Source organism: Macrobrachium nipponense, chromosome 24 (assembly GCF_015104395.2).
Source record: "Macrobrachium nipponense isolate FS-2020 chromosome 24, ASM1510439v2, whole genome shotgun sequence".
NCBI classification, from domain to species: Eukaryota; Metazoa; Arthropoda; class Malacostraca; order Decapoda; family Palaemonidae; genus Macrobrachium; species Macrobrachium nipponense.
This window is the reverse complement of record NC_061091.1, coordinates 55318139-55331056: the sequence shown is the minus strand read 5'-3', so window position 1 is coordinate 55331056 and position 12918 is coordinate 55318139.

Here is a 12918-nt window from a genome sequence, read left to right as displayed (position 1 = left end):
CAACAATTATATACTGCCAAATATAACCAGTGGCCCTCCTCCTTGGCAAACATCTCGTTGGCAAAGGCGGACTGCTTTCGAGGCCCTTCCCCTGAATGAGCGACAAGATCTCGCCCTAGTCCGGAGGTCATCCTTGGGGCTTACGAATTAACCTCAGACCGGTGGAGGGCAGAAATGAGGAACTATGCCCAAGGAGGCTAACCAGACGTGGACAGAATGGGCAGTCAAGAAGGCACCGGCACTCCGTAGGTGGACCAAGGCCTCCAACACAACATCTGTTGAGGAGGTCTTAGAAATCTTCCAGTTAGAAGGCTTCCTTTCCTACGCCCCCCCCCCCCCCCCCCCCTGATCTTGCCACCACACCTTGGTGGACAAGGCTCCTACGACTCTTTGTTTGGAGTGCTGTAAATGGGCAGACGCCTATATACCCACCATCCATTGCAGAGTTCCTTAAAACAAACAAAATACGTCCTGCTGCCACCTCTCAGCCTACCCAATGCCCAATAACCTTCCTCGGAAACCTATGTGTGGGCATTGCAACAAACCAGGTCACACCACAGAGCAGTGCCTCTCAAAGCTGGATCCTCCTCAGCATGTTGCTGCCACTCCTCCAAACGGACTACCCAATCATAATAACAAAAACAACGGGCATTGGAACAGAAACGACAGGCCCAGGCCTGATTTTAGCAAGAGTTTCTGTGACACATGCAGCGTGCATGGCACACTGCTGCCTGGGCGGGATGCCCCAAAAAAGCTCCTGTTTCTGCCATTGCTATGGCCATGACGAATCCTCCACTCTAGGCACCCCTGCTCAGGCCCCATATTTGTCACAACTCCAAGAGGTCTCTATCCTGCCCACCAGGTCCGAGCTCTCGACGACTGGGTGCTGCAAGTCTACATCATCCGAGAGGATAAAATTCCTTACGGAGCTAAGGTTGATAGGCACCATTCATCACAATAGAGAGCCTCAACCATGTTAGATGTTCCTACCTAATGTCTAGTTGAGAGTCACACAACCTCGCCGTTCTAAGATATGTATCATGGCAGTGTAGCAACCTATATACCAGGAGGGTATGATGTCCTGCTAGGACAAGATTTTAAGTCTCCTCCTAACTTTATACTGTATCAGGGCCCCTGCCCTCACATAGCTCCAGACCCGTTCCACGGGCCTCCAAGGACTACCTCTGCACAGCCAGTGCCACTTGAAGGTGCCAGGCAGTGCCAGGCTCCATCTCTCATGGATGTTGAGCCCCATTCGAGTCCTTCCACTAAGTCAGGAACAGCTTTAGTGCCAGTGCCAAGCCAGAACTCGAGCCTTCCTCCTGGAGCTCTTAAGTCCGGTCGCTTTCCCTCCGCTGGCTTGGCCCAGCTACCCCCATGCCGGCAGTCAAGGAGAGCCAATTCCAATAGGAAATCCTCCAGGACACCCATGACCATCAGCAGCGAACCGTTCCCGGAGTAATGACTGCCGAATCCTATTTGGCCAAAGAACTCGGGGAACCGAGCCACGCAGCATTAGGCATGAGACGAGTGCCAAGGCCCCAGTTTGTCGCAGCAGCTGTAGCAGATGCCCTTCGGAATCTTCAAAGGGCTAGGATCATCCAAGGCCCCCCATGGCATCGTTAAACCGACCTCGGAGAGGTCGAAGGAAGAAAAAAGGGAAAAGGGCGTCAAGGTTTTCCGAAACCTTACGAGAGCCAATAGCCTCTCTGCAATAGTGCCTTTTATAGAGAATTCTACTTTTTTTTTTTTTTTAACTTTCTCTTTCCTTTTTGTACTGTCTGTATCCTATCTTCCTTGGTTTCCTTTCCTTTTATTTACTGTCTTGAGGCATTTATTGTATATTGTATGCTCTGCTTAGGCAGAGCCAAACTGCCAGCTACCCTGGCCTTGGATAAATTAGTACTTCTTTATGAACTACTGTCGTAAAAATACCACAATTGGCACCGTGCCCTATTCTAGGTACTTAGAATTCCATTTAACTTGGGAAAATTTTAACCAGCGAACGTTGCTATAGCTTAGAGATAATTTCGAAGCCTGGCTCTTTTATACATTGGTTGACTAGCTTTTTGATTTAGTGTTATTCCCTAGTCTTATTTTGTGAGACTGCCATTGTTTTGGTGAAAATTTACATTTTTTTTTCTTTTTGTGTATGTGTTATCTTATTTAATCTCTATGAAAAAATTACTCCATTAATTTTTCCCCTTGTTAGTTGCACTAATGTTAGCGCTAATAAGTAATTAATACTGTTAGGCATCGTCTCATTACGAGACAAAGTTACTTAATGAAACCGCAGGGCCATTTAACACACCTGAACGTGTCATATCGCTCCATCAGGGTAAACTGATAGGACGTGTTGCCTTGAACAATTGAGATAGTAGTATTATATAGGATGTAACTTACCTGTAGGTTTAAGTCCATATATAACCAATCATTGCTATTCATTGTTATACTTAGTGTGACGTTATATTTTAAGTGCATGCTTTATTTGGAATATAGCAAGTTAATCTTTAGTCAAGTCACACTTCATTTTGCTTAATTCTCTACCTGTCAGGTAAGATTTCATGAATATTATCATCGGCAGAGTTTGAATATTGTTTATATTATAAGTCCACTCAAGGGAGAATGGAAAAGACTGTAATCTATATTGCCATTGGTCCTTGGTTCTAGCTTGTCTTGTCCATTCCAACCCATCCAGGGTTGAAATGTCTTCTAGATGGGGAGGTGTTCAAGATTTTAAGCTAGAACCAAGGAAAAATAAAGTCTTTTACCCAAGTTTAATGCATCTATGTCTTATGCAACTTGTATAAGACATAGATGCATTAAACTTGGGTAAAAGACTTTATTTTTCCTTGGTTCTAGCTTAATATCTTGAACACCTCCCCATTCTAGAGGACATTTCAACCCTGGATGAACTTTGGAGGAATCCATTCTCTTTTCTTTTGAAAAAGCTATCTCTTCTCCCATTGGTTGTTGAAATTACCCCAGAGGGACTGGAGGTGTGGCTTACCAGGAGAAACTTCAAAAGGCCTTGAGCGCCCAGCAGCCCATCCTCAGAAAACACCAGACCTAGGGACAGGTCAGAGCCTTGCTCCTGACCAAACTGCTGCTAGCACCCCTAGGGCCTGGCTATCCCATGCTTTGGGAAGCCCCAAGTATGTTTTAAAGTCCATAGTGCCAAACATCAAGGAAGGAGACAAGACTACCTGCCTCATTAATAAGGTACTGTAGGGAAGTTCCATTTCAACCAGGGAATTATTTTACCTTTGTCTGTATTTCATTTCCTTTTTTCCAAGGGGACTTGTGCAATTTTCATCCCCCCCCCCCCCCCCCCCCCCCTGCCATCTGGGCTCAATTCTGTAATTACTCCCCCGTGATACTAGTAACATCCCCCTAGTGAAATTAAGCCATGAAATAGTTTCTGCTGTTTAAATTTCTCAGTCATTTCATTCCCCCATGAGTGACTTTTGATTGAAAGAAAGTAGTGAGTAACGTTTGCCCTCGTGTGTCCCCCCTGCCTTATGCCTGTGTCCTCTATTTGCAGACAAACGCTGTGGTAGGAATTGGAAATCCTTGAAGCTTACAATCTTGATCCGCTGAGCGAATTTCTAAACGCCGTGGCTGAACTGCTCCCGCCACGTGTTTGGGTGGATTGAAAAGTGGTCCCCCCGCCCCTTGTGTTCCTGGACCTCTGTAAATTCAGGTAAATATAGTGCTTTTAAAACTAGAGTCCAGCTTTTATGTAAATTCCTCCCTCCTCAGTAAAATTGGCCTTATGCCTGAGAAGTTTAGTTTTTTTTTTTCTTTGTTCAGACCCCTCGTCCTCCAGTCAAGGCCTTGGATCTTCCTTTTTGCTTACAACTTTCTGTTTTTTATCACTTGGTTCTTCCTTTTTGCTTACTCCTGCTAATGCTAAAGGCCTCTTTAAAAAATAACGATCCAAGGAAGATTGCTTCTGCCTACTTTTCACAATGTTCCTGAAACGACTCGGGCAAATGTCATCGAACTGCGCAAGCATACGACCTGTGTGAGCCTTTTGGGGCTGTCTTTTTTTCTGTAAACGTGTAGTGTTCATTAACGGCTGCCCGTCTTGATAATTATCTACTAATTGTTGCACCTCATGACTCTGTTGGCCCTGGTGTCCATCAAAACCCTGTTCAACCAAATGTTCTCTCTGCAACTGATTTAGGTACTGAATGTTTCGGCTGCTGACCTTCAAACGTAACTGAAGTGCCTTGATTATACTGGTATGCATGTTGTAAATGATTGGTCAACACCCTCTGTTCAGCATGAGTGGAGATTCTACCAACCTTGCAAGTTTTTTTCCAGTTATCCCATGAGAGAGACCTTGATCACTTATCCCACGTGAGAGATCTTGGTCACTTATCCCACGAGAGAGATCTTGGTCAATCATATCATATATATGTCGTCACTTAAGAGGTGCTCTTCTTTTTCCATTTTCTGTGAAAAGTTATGAGAAATTTTTTTTCAAAATACACATTGACGATCCCGAAATGAATACCGCGTGCGTACTATAACAATGCTGGTACCGAGTGGCCGAGGCACGCCACCACGTACATAGATGCATGATGGGAGGGATGCTGGCCAATAGGAGAGAAGGATCTCATGGCCGCGACTAGCATCAGGAACCAATGGGAGAGCAGGAGGATGGTGGCGAGTCTACTAAGTTGGCGGCACGCGAGTTTCAAAATTGTTATCGGTAGTTCGGGCGAATCTCGGACTTTACAGAAACCTTTCGTATCTTGAGCAATTTTCGTATGTAGAGCCGTTAAATTTTTCGTATTGGCTTTTGTATATTGAGTTTTTTCGTAGTTGAGCCTTTCGTATCTCGAGGTACCACACATTTATATATATATATATATATATCATATATATATATATCTATATATATATATATAATTTTATATCTATTATATATATATATATATATATACTTATATATGTAATAATATATTATATATATAATATAATAGATATTATATATATAATATATATTATATATATATATATAGATATATATGTATATATATATATATATATCTGTATATAGATGTATGTATACTATATATATATATATATATATATTTATATATAATATATATATATAGATATATATTATAATAATATATATATATATATATATTTATTATATATATATATGTATTATAAATAATATAATATAATATATTGTATCTAGTAATTATAATTTATATCATTAGTATGTATTTCCATTTTTCATTACATATTATTCATTATTAGATTAAATTTTGTTTTGATTTAATTTTTTAAACTAGTTTTGGTAAGTTTCTATTGTGTTTGACCTCCTCTCGAGTAAGAAACAGTTGTTTTGCTTGTTATTATTAACATTCGTGTTTTTCTTTAAGGAGGTTGTGTATGTGGTCCCTCCCCTGTGGATAAGGGCGGTGACTTCTTAGCCTCTGTGAGAACAGGCAATCATTCTCTGGACCTTGTCACTTGCAGAATATTTTTGCCCTGCTTTGTGGACAGAGTACTGCCCTCTCTTGCTTCTTGGTGGTTGCTGCCTCTGTTGGTGATTTGCCCTTATCTCCAGGACCTGAGCATGTTTTTTAATATCCACTATCTTCAAATTGGAAGATCTCCCTAAATAGGTTATCTGGAGGTCCTTTGGATTTCACCGCACCACCACTGGTTCAGTTATAAAGCCAGGGGGATCTCGCTACCCCATAGTAAGGTGTTTGATACCTTTGTCATTGATCATGGCTGTGATTCTGTTTTGGCTGCTCGACTGGACCCCGAGTTAGTTAACCACCTGTGGTACCACTCCTCCGGACATGGAGGCTCCCGTATTCTTCAAGAAGAATAATAGGACTTATTAATAATGAAGCTTTATAGTAACAAGCTTGGTTTATACAAGAATTAGCCTGTAAATCATCAGGATATTCATTCTTTACGATTTCCTCCTTCTTTCTGGCCCCCCTTTATTTGGTTTGAGTGTGTTGGTATTCCTGTCTTAATTGGTATATGTGCGGTTTGAATTATTATTATTATTAAATGTGATATTGGTTAATTTATTTCCTGTATTCAAGAGGTTCGTGTTTAATTTCTATTTTTTTATTCATGTATTAAATTTAAGGTTTTTCGTTGTGTTTGTTTACTCCCCCTTGAATTCATCCTTGCACTTTGATTGTTGAGTTTGTGGTATGATTCCATCCTATTGTGAACTTCATATCTTAAATGGATACTTTAAGAAACTGAATAGTGTATTTTGGGGATGGTAAAACGAGCTGTTACAATATATATATTTTGTATGTATGTATGTGTATATATATATATATATATATACATATATATAATATATATATATAATATATATATTTATATATCTATATATAGATATATATATATATTATAAATATTGCTGCTACTATTGATAATTCAATTCCTATATCATCGCTTTGACTGTATAAAATGTTAGAAAAGAGTTTTGCAGCATTTTCAGATTCCTTATTTTAGCTTAGAGTTATAGGATGTCTAAAAATGTATGTTCAGATTTTGCATTACTTAATTTAAAAGTTAGTATAACATAGAATGTAAAAAGAGAGAGAGAGATTAACTTTGTCCATTCCAAGATAGAAATTGTTTTGGAAACCAGTCAAAACTTTTGATTAGAGGAGCTCGAGATCTCTGTGTTGTTTTCCTAACCTGTCATCACGTCTGATAAGGGACTTCTGTTTTGATCGTCTTTGTTGAGCATAGTACGCACATCGACTGGTTTCATACACGTCTTTGCCAAATAACACGTGAAGATTTTACATATTTGTCTGTAAAGTTACGTCATATTAGAAGCTTTTAGAAAGGATGGCATCATCTTTGCCATGCCCTAAACATTTTGTGTGATATCCACTGTTCAGTTTTTGTGCGAAGAGATTCATTCAGACTTAGAACATCATAGCGTTTAGATCTCTCTCTCTCCCACATCACTTTTGATTTCATATTAACGTAAAGTAAATTGGTCACTTGTAACTTTTAGATTTCGGATTTCTTAGTTATTCAGTATTATTTAGGGCTTTTTGTGGAATCTGAACAAACATTGCACAAGTGTGTAACGGCGCCTTTTCTTTTTATTTTTGAAATACGTATTGTGAATTGTGTGGTGAAATTTTTTTAACAAGCTGCAGCATTAAGAAAATTGGTACCAAGGTAACATGTTATTTTAAATTTATTAGTTGCAACTAATAGTTACAATGGTATAGAGAACTAATAGTTACAATGGTTTGGTGAAACTAAATTTTTACACATTGCAAATTTTTGTGTTTTGTGTTTGTTTCATTTGAAGTGATTTTTTGTGCATTTATCCATTTTCTTATTGATGTTTGTGTTTTTATTTTATAATCTGTGTGATTGGTGCTTTTTACATTTTGTTATTTTCCACATTTTTCTGTGTTTTCATTTGTATTCACAATTTAAATGACTTAATTGTTTTCATTACTTAATAGTTGCACATTTAATTAATTTAACACATGAATTAATTTGCATTTACTTACAATTCTTTTCAAGTTTCATTGTTGTTTAGCACTTGTGAATTAATTTCCAAATTTTAATTATTACCTAACACTTCTGAATTTTGATTGAATTAATTTTCTTGAATTTTGTGATAAATTAATTTTGATTGAATTTTACTTAATTAATTCAAAAATTAATTAAACTTTGCTTTGTTTTCAAGTAACAATTAATTTCCCCGAGATTGTGAATTTCACATATAAATTTTGAGTATGATAATAAATTTTTGTATTTAAAACTTTTATAAGTGTGTTCTTTTTCACCAGTATAATTATGATTTGCTTAGGTAGAAACATAAAGTGGTATGAGCTGTTTTCCTTCAATTTATTTGAAGTGAGTTAGAACCAGGGAATTACTTAGACTTCTGAAATCAGGGAAATACTTACTTTTAAAGTTGTTAATGGAGTGATGCCCTTTAATTAATTTGATTACATATAAGGTTACCTCACACCTGTTTTAATGAACTTAAGTCTGGTTTTCTGCAATAGTGGTAAGTTGTTTAAGGGATCATCACTGTTGCCTTTAGAGTATTCAGTCGTTTATTACTTGTGATGAAGGTTCAGGTGTCTGGCTGTTGTGAGGCACTCATCTAATGATTGGTAAGTGTAGTAACCAGATACTTGGCACTTTGTCACAATATATATATATATATATATATATATATATATATATAATATATATATATATATATATATATATATATATATTATATATATATATATATAATATTATATATATATATATATATATTATATATATATATATATATATATATATATATATATATATATATATATATATATATATATATATATATATATATATATATATATATAATTCGTATAATGTTTTTTTTTTAGTTTTTCGTATCTTGGAACACATTTTACATGTAAAATGGCTAATCAGTTCCAAGCCCTCCAAAAACACCCCCAGTAAATTATATTTCCAGGCCTAAAACACATGTTCTAGGGTTACGACGCCGATCCGACGGAAGAAATATGACTCCATAAAGGCAAAATACTGTACATACTTAAGTAATATTCAACTGCATGTAATGTTCAACCCCATTTTTACTGCATATATTAGGACTTTAGCATATGTCCCTTAGCAATAAGCCTAGCCTATGTTAGCGGTTGCTACTGTAGCCTAGTCTATGATTCTGACATCTACACCTAAGAGCTAAAAGCTTAGAATATGCCAATAAAATGTATAAATAATCAGTATGTACTCATTTCAAATAATTATTAATTAATCATTAACTATAATACACAAACAAACAAAAAACAAACCTTCCAATCGATTGTTTACATTCAGCTCTTATCCGTCTTACGAGTATCAAACGAGCGCCAAGCAATCATTTTTCCTAGCACACAGTAAGCCATAAATTGTCATTAGTATCTCTCTTCAACTAATGAAACCACCAAACAGTATAATAACCATTCATTTCTATTCTTTATTCTATCTTTACCTAATGGAGATATCGAGTTACTGACAGCTATAATGAAACATACGTATACGTAACGTAATAATAAAACAGAAGAATTCTAAAAAATACGTATTTGTTGGCAGTCTGATTTATTTTATATTTTATGATATCTAATTCACAATTTTTTTATTAAATGTATTGCATGTGTAAGTGTTTACATAATAAAAATATGGAATGTTAGTCCATATATATAAAAGTCTAAAACTAAAGAGGTCAACCAGATTGCTTGCAGGAATGTGATCAGACTAGAGACGCTAAAGATGACGTATACAATAAGTATGTAAGCTAAGATAACATGCCGTCACCTGTAGTCATTCAATTGTTTATAAACATTAGTCCAAGCTCCCTGCTTGAGACAACTACCCCGACCTATTATTCAAACGGCCTACGTGATCTGTAGCGTGTCTCATTCGATTGTGTGTTCGTATGAAACTATGTCATCTGATAGTATGTTCATATGTTCGAACTACTGTCTGTTCCTTCATAACTTGTAACAGAGATGGTAGACGAGCAGAACAGAGTTAGCTATCGTCATTAGAAGACCTGTACCTCTTTACCTAAGCTTTATCATGTAGAGGAATAGGATTAGCCATCATCATTGGCAGAAGCGATCAAGCTATCGTCATAGAAGACTTGTACGATCATACCTGATCTTCATCATGTAAACTTCAGAAGAATAATACTATTTTTGATACCTTGTGTTTTCTACAAGAACCTCACCGAACCATGAGTTTAACACATCGTCGTAAAGATAATACCGACTTCGTAAGTGATCTACAAAACCCCAGACACTCCATTGAAGATGGAAGTGCAATACCAACCGACTTAGCGTAAGTTTATCGCTAGTCTAACATTACCTCATAGGGCGCCTTATCATACAAGGCACAAGCCCTAATACATGTACTCATTTCAAATAATTATTAAGTAATCATTAACTTTAATAAACAAACAAAAAAAAGCTTCCAAACCTCTGTTTACATCCAGCACTTACGAGTATCGAACGATCGCCAAGCAATCACTTTTACACAGTAAGCCATAAATTTTCATTATCTCTCTTCAACTACTGAAACTACCAAACCAGTATAATAACCCATTCATTTCTATCTTATTCTTTATTCATCTACCTAATGTTTTTTTTTTTTATTAAATGTATTGCATGGATAAGTTTTTCAATTTACAGCAACCTTTTACTAATAGAATACTTAAAGCACAAGGGGTAGATGCTGACCAATAGGAGAGCAGGATCTTATGGGGTGACTAGCATCAGGAACCAATGGGAGACCGGGAGGATGGTGGCGAGTTTACTCAGTTGGCGGCGCGGGAGTTTTAAAATTGTTCTCGGTGGTCCGGGCGAATCTTGGGACTTTACAGCAACAACCTTTTGCATCTTGAAAACTTTTCGTATGTAGAGCAGTAAAATTTTTCGTATTGGCTTTCGTATCTCGAGTTTTTCGTAAGTAGAGCCTTTCGTATCTCGAGGTACTACTGTATATATATATGTATTTATATATATATATAATATATGTATGTATGTATGTATGTACAGGCAGTCCCCAGATATTGGCGGACTCAGTTAATGGCGATCCGGTAATCGAAAATCGGCGCTTATTGTCACCGATAACCAGATTTTGGTGCTGATAAACAGTCAGTGGCACCTCAGTTAGGTATGTATTGGCACCAATACTCTATTGTCAATGCTTATAACTGGAAATTGGTGCATTTCTGTGCCAAAAGTTGCCTATAAATATTGGCTGTTTTCCACGCTAGGCAAGCCCCATAAAACCGGATCACCAATAACCGAGGATAGTATAACCATGATATTTCTCAGAACTTCTTTAACCATTCCTTAATTTTTGCTTTATCATCAGTTTCAAGATGCCGTTCCTTATGCTTGGGCTTCTTCTTGGTCATGCCTTTTGAGTTTCACAGTCATGAGTTTTACTGTCTGAAACAGAGGTAAGTTACCTTAACCTTTTTGGATATTGTCCTTAAATTGTTCAACAATTAGCCAATGTGTCATGAGCATCTAAGTTACAGTAATGAAGTTTGATATTGTGTGACAAAGGAAAGGAATAAGGGCTTGCTTTCACCATCAGCTGCTGTTAGGGTTGCCAGTTAAAAACCTTATACCTGGTTCTCATATTTTTTAAGTACAGTAGTACCTCGAGATATGAAATTAATCCGTTCCGAGGCGCCCTTCGTATCATGAGGTTTTCGTATCTTGGACCACATTTTACATGTAAAATGGCTAATCCGTTCCAAGCCCTCCAAAAACACCCCCAGTAAATTATATTTCCAGGCTTAAAACACATGTTCTAGGGTTACGACGCCGATCCGACGGAAGAAATATGACTCCAAAAAGGCAAAATACTGTACATACTTGAGTAATATTCAACCCCATTTTTACTGCATATATTAGGACTTTAGCATATGCTCCTTAGCAATAAGCCTAGCCTATGTTAGCGGTTGCTACTGTAGCCTAGTCTATGATTCTGACATCTAAACCTAAGAAGCTAAAAGCTTAGAATATGCCAATAAAATGTATAAATAATCAGTATGTACTCATTTCAAATAATTATTAATTAATCATTAACTATAATACACACACAAAAAAATAAACATTCCAATCGATTGTTTACATTCAGCTCTTACGAGTACCGAACGAACGCCAAGCAATCACTTTTCCTAGGACACAGTAAGCCATAAATTTTCATTAGTATCTCTCCTCAACTAATGAAAGTACCAAACAGTATAATAACCATTCATTTCTATTCTTTATTCTATTTTTACCTAATGGAGATACCGAGTTACTGACAGCTATAATGAAACATACGTAACATAATATTAAACAGAAGAAGAATTCTAAAAAATACGTATTTGTTGGCAGTCTGATTTATTTTAGAGTTTATGATATCTAATTCACAATTTTTTATTAAATGTATTGCATGTACTCATTTCAAATAATTATTAAGTAACCATTAACTATAATAAACAAACAAAAATAAAAGCTTCCAAACTTCTGTTTACATCCAGCACTTACGAGTATCGAACGATCGCCAAGCAATCACTTTTCCTAGTACACAGTAAGCCATAAATTTTCATTATCTCTCTTCAACTACTGAAACTACCAAACAGTATAATAACCATTCATTTCTACTCTTTACTCTATCTTTACCTAATGTTTTTTTTTTTTTTATTAAATGTATTGCATGAATAAGTTTTTCAATTTACAGCATCCTTTTACTAATAGAATACTTAAAGCACAAGGGGTAGATGCTGACCAATAGGAGAGCAGGATCTTATGGGGTGACTAGCATCAGGAACCAATGGGAGACCGGGAGGATGGTGGCGAGTTTACTCAGTTGGCGGCACGGGAGTTTTAAAATTGTTCTCGGTGGTCCGGGCGAATCTCGGGACTTTACAGCAACAACCTTTTGTAACTTGAGCGATTTTCATATGTAGAGCTGTAAAATTTTTCGTATTTGCTTTCGTATGTCGAGTTTTTCGTAAGTTTAGCCTTTCGTATGTCGAGGTACCACTGTATATCAAGATGGTAACTACTGGAAGAAAGATACTCCTTAATAAGGTTACCAATTGTAGATCAACTGCTGTCATGTGCCATGTAGTTACACTACATACTATGAAACCATTTCAGTTGTATTATTAGTTTCTTCAGTCCAAAGTTTGAAGGCACACACAAAACAGTAAATAAAGTCTTCCACCCAGCCTTTTCAAGTGATTTCTTTTAAATTATTTTTAAAAACAACTGAGTGCTTACACACCATCCTTTCTATGAAATTTTCAGTTACTGAAAAATGTGCAAAGAAATTACCGGCATATTATTATTCATGTTGAATTAAAGTTTTTTA